General features: G+C 44.0%; 1 long non-coding RNA gene across 1 annotated transcript; it reads left to right on the top strand.

The window, feature by feature from the left end:
• Window positions 1–9,627, top strand: LOC144111526 (uncharacterized). Its single transcript, XR_013310075.1, has 3 exons — window positions 1–103; window positions 3,941–4,010; window positions 9,481–9,627. It is a non-coding gene; the product is annotated as an uncharacterized LOC144111526 (long non-coding RNA).
• Window positions 9,628–9,888: the final 261 nt, after the last annotated feature.

The following is a 9,888-nucleotide window of genomic DNA, read 5'->3' as shown; positions in this document are numbered from 1 at the left end:
TATTAGTTTTTGCTAAGGGATAGTCGCACACGAGCACAGTTCGTGAGATGAAGTCACCAGTTCTCTTCGCATGTGTTCTTCTAGCTTCGATTTTTACATCACAGTAAGCATTACAGCTTTTATTCCTTCCTGCGTATAGTGCACGTAAGCCAGGAGAAATAGTTAAAGGCAGCGTAATACGACTAGGAGAAAGTTTCAATATTGCAAACATTTCAATATGGCAAACATATTTCAAGTCTATAGGGCTTAGCTGCAATCATTTCGCCTAGCCCTACCACTAATTCACAGATACCTTTTTCATGAAATGTCAAGTTGGATTCACCGATGCGTTCTGTTCCCGAATAATTCCGGCAATGCCATCTTATAATGTGCCTAATAAAGCGCCGTTCGTGTGTTTCATGACCTAAAAATGTTCAACTGCTTCCTGCCACGGCTTCGCGCAAATGACTGGCAAGCACATTTAGCGTATCGTCTTTAACCGCCTTTTGAACCGCGACGTCATCGTGGATGAAATTTTGAAAGTGGGAAAATTAACTTAATGATTTTCTAAAACTCTTTTTTTCAGTGTACGGAGAACAAATGACTAGTAGTTATTCTCAGACCTTTTCCAGAAGGCAGACTGTGTTCTGATATAATCCATCGTGGCATCTTTCCTGTCTTCTGTTACTACTATGAACTGATAACGAAAATATATAATGGCACATGCATTCAATATCATGCAATGGGTTTACAAAGTTATGCGTCCCTCGTGATGTTCCGTAATCTGGGCACAAATGGTAATAATAATAAATTGGTTGTTGGGGAAAGGAAATGACGCAGTATCTGTCTCACATCTCGGCGGACACCTGAACCGCGCCGTAAGAGAAAGGATAAAGGAGAGACTGAGAGAACAAAGTAAGAAATAGGACCCGTAGTGGAGGGCTCCGGAATTATTTCGACCACCTTGGATTCTTAACGTGCACTTGCATCGCACTGCACACGGGCGCCTTTGTGTATCGCCTCCATCGAAACGCGGCCGCCGTGGTCGGGTTCGAACCCCGTTACTCTTTACTGAAAAGAAAGTATTCCATCTTATACAATTCCCCATAATCAGTCTCCCTCAGAATGCTGCGAATAAACGAAGAAAAATAAGAAAAACAGAGAGAGGATAATAATAATAATATTAATTCTTTTTGGGGAAAGGAAATGGCGCAGTATCTGCCTCATATCCTTGGACACCTGAACCGTTTTGTAAGGAAAGGAATAAAGGAGAGAGTGAAAGAAGAAAGGAAGAAAGAGATGCCGTAGTGGAGGGCTCTGGAATAATTTAGACCACCTGGGGATCTTTAACGTGCACTGACATATCACAGCACACGGGCGCCTTAGCGTTTTTCCTCCATAAAAACGCAGCCGTCGCGGTCGGGTTCGAACCCGGGAACTCCGGGCCAAAGTTATGGAGGGGACAATACGAGCCGGAGAACACGAGAAGGGGAAAGCACACCTGACTGGTCGTTCCAAGACACACTGAATCAAAACGAACGGAAATGAGGACAGCAGAGGAGGAATGTACCAGCACCATTTGGCTGTTACACTCCTCCTCTGCTGTCCTCATTTCCGTTTGTCCATTGCATGCATAGCATCATTTCGCTGTTACTCGATATTTAATAGATTCCCAAACTATTTCAAAAGCAACTTGTGGTTTACAAATTGCACTGTTAGGTAGTGAGGATTTCGAAATTTTTGAATACACCCATGACAATTTTCTATGCGCATCCTTTCCATTATTTGCAAGGGTTCAAAGTGCGGACACTGTTAAAAAAATTCTGTTCGAAAACTTTAACGGAACGGTAAATGAATTCTGGATTCAAAAATTTGTAAGCTAATTTGTGGTGCACCTGGGCTGCCCTCGTGCCTTAATGTGTGCCTACTGCACCGCGATTCGTAGCACGCGGGCCCGTAGCTGGTTGTTTGTGGCCGAAACTCGGGGCTGTCACTCATGCACCCTAAACAGATGGGATTTAAAAGATAGTAAGTTGTCCTCCAGGGCACTCCATTTTATGAAAAGGAGTGCGCTCTATAGAGGACACCTTATTACCTCTTTACTCCCGCATGGGCGTATTCTTGTTTAGAGTGTAGATGTTCCTTGAGAATGTTTGTTCTTTACCTCTCGGACCTCCGTAGTCATCCCTGCTGCTCCCTCGTGACGTCTCCGTTGAGGCCCCTCCTTGCACGCTAAGTTCGGAGCATCTAACAGCATAGTGATGCCATCTTAGATGACATTCATAACGGCATAAACTTACGTTGAAACGCTGAAACGCCATCTTTCAAATTATCCAAATTATTCTGGAGCCCTCCACAACGGCAACTCTTTCTTCCTTTCTTCTCTTAGTCCCTCCTTCATCCCTTCCCTTACGGCGCGGTTCAGGTGTGCGCCGATATGCGAGACAGATACTGTGTCATTTCCTTTCCCCAAAAGCCAATTTTCATTTTCTCCCGGGTTCGAACCCGACTGCTGCGGCAGCGTTTTTATGGAGGAAAAACGCTAAGGCGCCCGTGTGCTGTGCGATGTCAGTGCACGTTAAAGATCCCCAGGTGGTCGAAATTATTCCGGAGCCCTCCACTACAGGCACCTCATTCTTCCTTTCTTCTTTCACTCCCTCCTTTATCCCTTGCCTTACGGCGCGGTTCAGGTGTCCAACGATATATGAGACAGATACTGCGCCATTTCCTTTCCACACAAAAGCCAATTATTATTATTATTTCATTTTCTGCAATGGAGAGGGCACTTCATGGTGGACATCCGAACCACGCCGTTAGAGAAGGAATGAAGGAGGAAGCAAAAGATGAAGGAGAGAAAGAAGCGCTGCAGTGTAGTACTAAGGAATAATTTTTATCATCCGGGGATCTTAAACGTACACTGACATCGCACAGCACACGGGAGCCTATGAGTCCGCGTATCGCTTCAGTGCGCTGCGTTTCCATCACAAAGTTATCGCTTGTCAACTCTCAACGTAAAAAACTATTTTTAGCGACTGAATATGCATCTTAGGAGTGTGTGGAGAGGCTTTTCTGCTATAGCTAAGCCAATAAAGAAAAAAAGGCAGCAATAGTCGCATTGTGTAAGGAATCTAGCACCCTTCTGGTTGTACGCTAAAGGAGCGCAGGCTCGATACTGATGAGGCCTAAAATTGTCATGGCAGAAATTAGTGCTGGCACAGGACGAAGCAAGAAAACAACACAGGCACTAACTAGCAATTGGCGTGAATTGCGGGGTTGAGGTACATATTTCTGTGTTTCTGAAATAAACGCCTGTTGCTAGTCAGCGCCTGTGTTGTGTTCTTGCTTCGTCCTGTGTCAGAGCTGTTTCTACCATCATCTTCAACCAACAAGCCCACCTCTCCACCCTTCTGAGGGCTAAAACTATTTCGAGTATATTTTATTTTCTAGTTTTTTGTTTCGACGCACCGACGAAAATGCGCGTACACAGACAGATGATTGGGTAGGCTTAAAATGCAGTACTGCAAGCAAGAGTGGCAGCGGAGAGCTGCGATCAGAAACTTTCTTATGAAATATAATGAAGGAAGCGTTATCATTACGTTCGCCAAATGTCCTTTAGAGACCAATTTCCTCCTACCACCATAAAACAGCCGCCGCGGTGGCTCAGCGGTTATGGCGATCGACTGCTAACACGAAAGACGTGAGTTCGGTCCCGGTCTCGGCGATTGAATTTCCATGAAGGCGAAATTCTAGAGGCCCGTTTACTGTGCGAAGTCAGTGCACGTTAAAGAACCCCAGGTGGTCGAAAATTCCGGAGCCTTTCAATACAGCGTCCCCCATAGCCTGAATCGCTTTGGGACGTTAAACCGCAATAAACCATAAACCTACCACTATAAACAGCTTGTACACATTTTTGCAATAATTTTGCAGTGTCGAAGGCCTTAATACAGGCTTTTGTTTTCAGATGCCAAATGTCATTCGGGCGAAAACCGGGACAGCCGCCACGTGTTCCGATCGGTGCCTGTCCCGCACTGGTAAATATATCTCGAAACTTATGATTCGGCCGAAGCTTGCCTAAACGCAGGCAAAGATGGGCAAGTCCCTGTCCGCCTCTGTTCCCTTGTGCCATTCTAGTGCCGCCTTCAGATAAAAATATCAGTGCGAGTTGAAGGTTTTCGGAGAAAGCCTGAGGCAGCTGCTAGGACACCTACTGACACAACTACAAGCCCACAGCATTCAATATCAAGTGAACGTTTGCAGGCCGCGCAATAATTTTTAGAATAAATATCTAGAGGTACAAATAAATCATGCTAACTACTACTCTGGTAAATTAAATTCTAACAGTTAACTTTTTAACTCTTGCAGATAGACCCTTGGTTGCGATTAAACGTTTGTAGCTGGCTGTTAGCAACCGTTATTTAAGATTTCAGAATCTCCAAAACGTTCATCACGTTCTGATTTGTTTGACAACAAATTCTGATCATCTCGCACGCTATTTCAAAAGCGAGCGGCTGGATTACGCATACACGAACACAAACCTGCATAAGTTACTCACTAGCACACATGTCACGTGACTTCCTCTCTCCAATCAGGACTGAGGCCTGAAACTAGCAGTCTCGGAAGTACGCTCTCATACTAGCGTCTATTTGCTTGCAATACCGCATGTTATGCAGAAATGCGTTTTTAATTGTATTTCTCTCTGCCGTATAACAACTTTTAATCAGTCGAACCCCCTTACGTTCCTTAAAACCCTAAGTTTCAAAATAACGTACCTATCGACGCTATGTGTTTGGCAAAATTTCCTTTAAAACCTACGTCAACATAAAAGCCTATGCATCCAATCAGTCTTCTAACTAGTGCTTCGTTTTAAATTCCATTTATCTGTTTTCTGACGATTATGTCATATAACGCAAGAATAAACGTAGAGAGGACACATTAAGACTGGAGCATTACTTTATAATATCGCTGCCTGGTGCGCCGTTTGGCTCATGGAAGGCTTCTAACTGCAAATCAACGAGAATTTTGTTTTATTCGGCTTGCCCCCGTTACTCAAAAAAAAAAAACCATTTACCCGGCAACTTATAAATACCTGGGTGTGCCTATTGCTAACCACAGCAAATACAAATGACACATGGAATATATTGCGCCGGAATCTAATCGCATCCATGACTATATTAGACGTAACTATGCCCTAGCTCCACTGTCCCCTAGAAAACAACTCTACACACTGGCAGACCTAACCTCTAATATGCATGCACAATGCGAGACACTGGTCATGCTACTCTGATTAATATCCTCGAAAGCGTGCAGGATCCATCGGTTCGATTTGTCTTTAATAATTATCATCGTACCCAGCGTCACCATAATTAAAACTTTGCTAGACATTCCTCTTCTTCCTTAATGGAGAAAATTATCGTGTCTTTCACACTTTCCCAGGATCTGATCTCACAACCACGCGCTGAAATCCTGGTACGTTAAATCAGCATCTCCCCACGTATTAAACATCGCTTTAAAGTAAATTCACCATTACAGCGAACAGTCACGTACTTATATTCATCCTTACCAAGAACTTGTCGTGAATGGAAATCAAACGCCCCTCACATTACACGCTATCACGGAAATTGATCGTTTTAGAGTAGCAATAACTGCATGCCTTTTATTAAACTGTGTTTTTAGAACGTTGTCGTTTATTTCTGCCGTTTTTCATTTTTTTTTCTGTTGCCTTTAGACCCGCCGTGGTGGCTCAGTGGTTAGGGTGCTCGACTACTGATCCAGAGTTCCCGGGTTCGAACCCGACCGCGGCGGGTGCGTTTTTATGGAGGCAAAACGCTAATGCGCCCACGTGCTGTGCGATGTCAGTGCACGTTAAAGATCATCAGGTGGTCGAAATTATTCCGGAGCCCTCCACTACGGCACCTCCTTCTTCCTTTCTTCTTTCACTCCCTCCTTTATCCCTTCCCTTACGGCGCTATTCAGGTGTCCAACGATATACGAGACAGATACTGCGCCATTTCCTTTCACCAAAAACTAATTATTATTATTATTATTATTATTATTATTATTATTATTATTATTATTATTATTATTATTATTATTATTATTATTATTATTATTATTATTATTATCATTATTATTCTGTTGCCTTTAAGCGTTTTTTTTCTTTCCACGCTAATTATCTTTTATGTGTAGTTTTCTATATTGTTTGTATTTTATTCTTCATGTATACTCATATCCTAGAGCCTGTATAGTGCTTCACGTAAGCCCTGACGGTAAAAATACATAAATCTGACACCGCAGGGCAGTGGCGCATCGCATAACCACTGAACAAGTAGTGTTCTGGGGACAGCCAGGAGCGTAAGTTTATAACCCCTCAAGTTTTAGTGCGCTAGCGCTAAGGCCTCAATGACCGATTTCGCTGATCTTCGTCTGAAGCCTGCTTGACCTTGAAAGCTGAAACCGAACTGCAAATAGAAGTGGTTTGCGAATTTTACCGTCCCAAAGCAAATCAGGCTATGAGGGACGCCGTGTATTCGAGGGCTCCAGATAGTTCCGACCACAGGGGTTCGATAATGTGCACTGACAATGCACAGCGCACGGGTCTCTATAGCATTTCGCCTCCATCGAAATGCGATCGGGATCGAACCCCGTCTTTCAGGCAAGCAGACGAGCAACATTACTACTGAGCTAGTGCGGTGGCTCTGAAAATAAATGTATCAGCATCACATAAGTCCCATTTGGTCTAACCACGCAAAATCGTCTGTCTTTTTTTCTTTTTCTTCAATCATTTCCTTCCGTCCGCGCAGCCGCGGTGGCTCAGTGGTTATGGCGCTCGGTTACTGACCCGAAAGGCTTGGGTTTGATCCCGGCCGCGGCGGTCGAATTTCGATGGGGGCGAAATTCTACAGGCCCGTGTACTGTGCGATGACAGTGCACGTTAAAGAATCCCAGGAGGTTGAAATTTCTGTAGCCCTTCACTACGGCGTCCCTCAAAGCCTGAGTCGCTTTGCGACGCTAAACCGCCATAAACCAAAGCAAACCTTTCGTCCGTGTCAGATCAAAGGCCTGGGACTTGGAGACCCTCCCGTCTGCTCTGCTCAAAAAACTAAAGAAAAAGAAGCCCTCACTTTGGACCCTATAAATGTATATATATATATATATATATATATATATATATATATATATATATATATATATATATATATATATATAGATTTAAGAGAAGTGGGCACTTCTACAAAGACACTTTTATTTATCAACGTTTCGACCGCGGTGCGGTCGAAACGTTGATAAATAAAAGTGTCTTTGTAGAAGTGCCCACTTCTCTTAAATCTTTATTCTGCGGAGCCAACGCAACCTACGTTCGTTATATATATATATATATATATATATATATATATATATATATGTGTGTGTGTGTGTGTGTGTGTGTGTGTGTGTGTGTGTGTGTGTGTGTGTGTGTGTGTGTGTGTGTGTGTGTGTGTGTGTGTGTGTGTGTGTGTGTGTGTGTGTGTGTGTGTGTGTGTGTGTGTGTGTGTGTGTGTGTGTGTGTGTGTGTGTGTGTGTGTGTGTGTGTGTGTGTGTGTGTGTGTGTGTGTGTGTGTGTGTGTGTGTGTGTGTGTGTGTGTGTGTGTGTGTGTGTGTGTGTGTGTGTGTGTGTGTGTGTGTGTGTGTGTGTGTGTGTGTGTGTGTGTGTGTGTGTGCGCGTGCGTGCGGGGGGGGAGCCAACAGTCACCAAAACCAAGGTGCATAAGGTAATAAATATATATTATATATTAACTAATCGCATACTGTTCCCATTTTCTTAGTTATTGGAGCCCTCTCAATATATACGGTTATATCTAGCGATCTGAAGGGACACTAACGACGCAGATCTTCTGTCTTCCATGTCAAATTTGTTTTATGGTGGCGGGTACTTTCGCCTGCCTAGACAGGAAGCAATCAGTATCTTCGCGGCGGCTGCAGACAAATTCATAGTCGTGCCAGTTTATCTACAACAAAATGCAACCAACCGCGTACAGGAACACCTATCCTTGGTGCGGTGATAGACCGACTCTCTATCATACTACATGGGGCGGCTAACAGCCTAAAGAGCGATACGTTCGTCTGTTCCTAAAAGCAATACCGGGGACACTTCAGTCTCCTTACGTGATATGAATGCGAAAGCTTTGTGCACTGCTGCTGTCTCCGTTCGTGCGTTTATGGTTGATTATGTGTGGTTTTCTGTGCGTTTGTGCAACAGATCGCGTTGGCCACCAAACCGCACACCATTCGAATCTCCGTGGGTTAATACTCATATATGCAGGATTGCTCATTCTCCACTTCACATTCTCAGCTGGCGGCGAGTCCTCACGCCACTACCAGAGCAGTGGTGCAGCGGTTAAGATATGCGCCACTGCACTGCCACATGGCTGTTCCTGTGACAGCCAGCCGTAAGGATTGTGCGACCCAGGTTGCTCGTCCCGAGCAACTTCTAAAATTTTTCTGAATTTCATCTTTTGGCTACTCGTGTACAAAATTCACCTCAAAATTCTCCAAAGCTTCCTAAACACGGCACGGTTAGCCCCGTTCTCTTTTTCAGTCACCAATCTCGCAGTGTTCGATATTTTTTTTTTTTCAAATTCAACAACAAATCTGCATTCTTATTTTTAACTTCAGTTTATTAATGTTTTAATTTTACCGTTTTAAGTACTTGTCAATCCCCGACGGTGTCTTGGTCAATCCCCCACAGTGGGTATAGTAGTAGTAGTAGTAATAGCAGCAGTAGCAGTAGTAGAAGTAGTAGTAGTAGTAGTAGTAGTAGTAGTAGTAGTAGTATTAGTGGTGGTAGTAGTAGTAGTAGTAGTAGTAGTAGTAGTAGTAGTAGTAGTAGTAGTAGTAGTAGTAGTGGTGGTGGTGGTGGTGGTGGTGGTGGTTGTGGTGATGGTGGTTTATTTCGAAAAAATGAAAAGGAAAAGAATGTTACCGACCGCGGCAATTGCTACCTAGTATGTTAAGCATCGGAGTTGCAGCCGGCGGAGGTGAAAGGGAAAGGGAGAGGATAGCGAGGAGAAGTAAAGAGGGGAGCGATAGTAAGAAAGGACAGGGGAGAGCTTTGTACACTATTTACAAAAAGCAATCAAGTTCACGCCGCTCGCGCGCTAATGTCCAGGCTCTGTGCGAAAATAAGTGTGCGCGAGCGGCCACTGTACCGAATTATTTACAGAAAAGGCAGTGGGTATGCGCCATTGTCCTCTTGAGGGCAACAACAACAACGTCTCGCGCAGCCGATGTGACGCTCCTCGGAACTTACCCGAGCTTATCCGAGTTATTTTGTAGACAGAGTAAGGACACTTTCTGTACGCGCCGCGCATAACGCAAATAGTGCTTAAGCATTAATAAACATTTCATTCTCTTGACTTTTTCGACGTCTCCATAAACAGATAGGCGCATGGGGAAAAGCAGACTCTCATTCTCTTCTCCTCTCTTCCACATTGTGAAAACTGAGATGTTTTTCCATCCATTTAGTGTCGTCCCGGTGCCAGAAGAATGGATTCATGCGGTCACGGTTGCTACTGCGGCGGTAACTGGGGAAATGTGAATTTACCACAACTGCAATGCCTCCCGGCCGCCGGACGCTGATAACTACGAAGGAGATGTTCGTCATGTGAAATAAAGCAATAATAAAATCGTATTGTCGCCATGAGACTTTTTTTCAAGCGTACAGAAGGTCGTAAGTAGATTACACATGCGAGAAAAAGGAAATATTATACTGACCCAACAAATTTTTGGTTATTCAGGGTTATATGGTCGCTGAAAGCGGAGCGGTTTTTATTAAAGTTGCCGCATGACTGGGACGTTGAAGGATGTCACTTCACGAATATTTTCCACCAAGAATTTTTTTTTGCAATGCGTTTGTTTAAGTCAACAACACCT

The sequence above is a fragment of the Amblyomma americanum genome, chromosome 11 (genome assembly GCF_052857255.1).
Source record: "Amblyomma americanum isolate KBUSLIRL-KWMA chromosome 11, ASM5285725v1, whole genome shotgun sequence".
NCBI classification, from domain to species: domain Eukaryota; kingdom Metazoa; phylum Arthropoda; class Arachnida; order Ixodida; family Ixodidae; genus Amblyomma; species Amblyomma americanum.
This window is presented reverse-complemented; position numbering and strand designations above follow the sequence as displayed.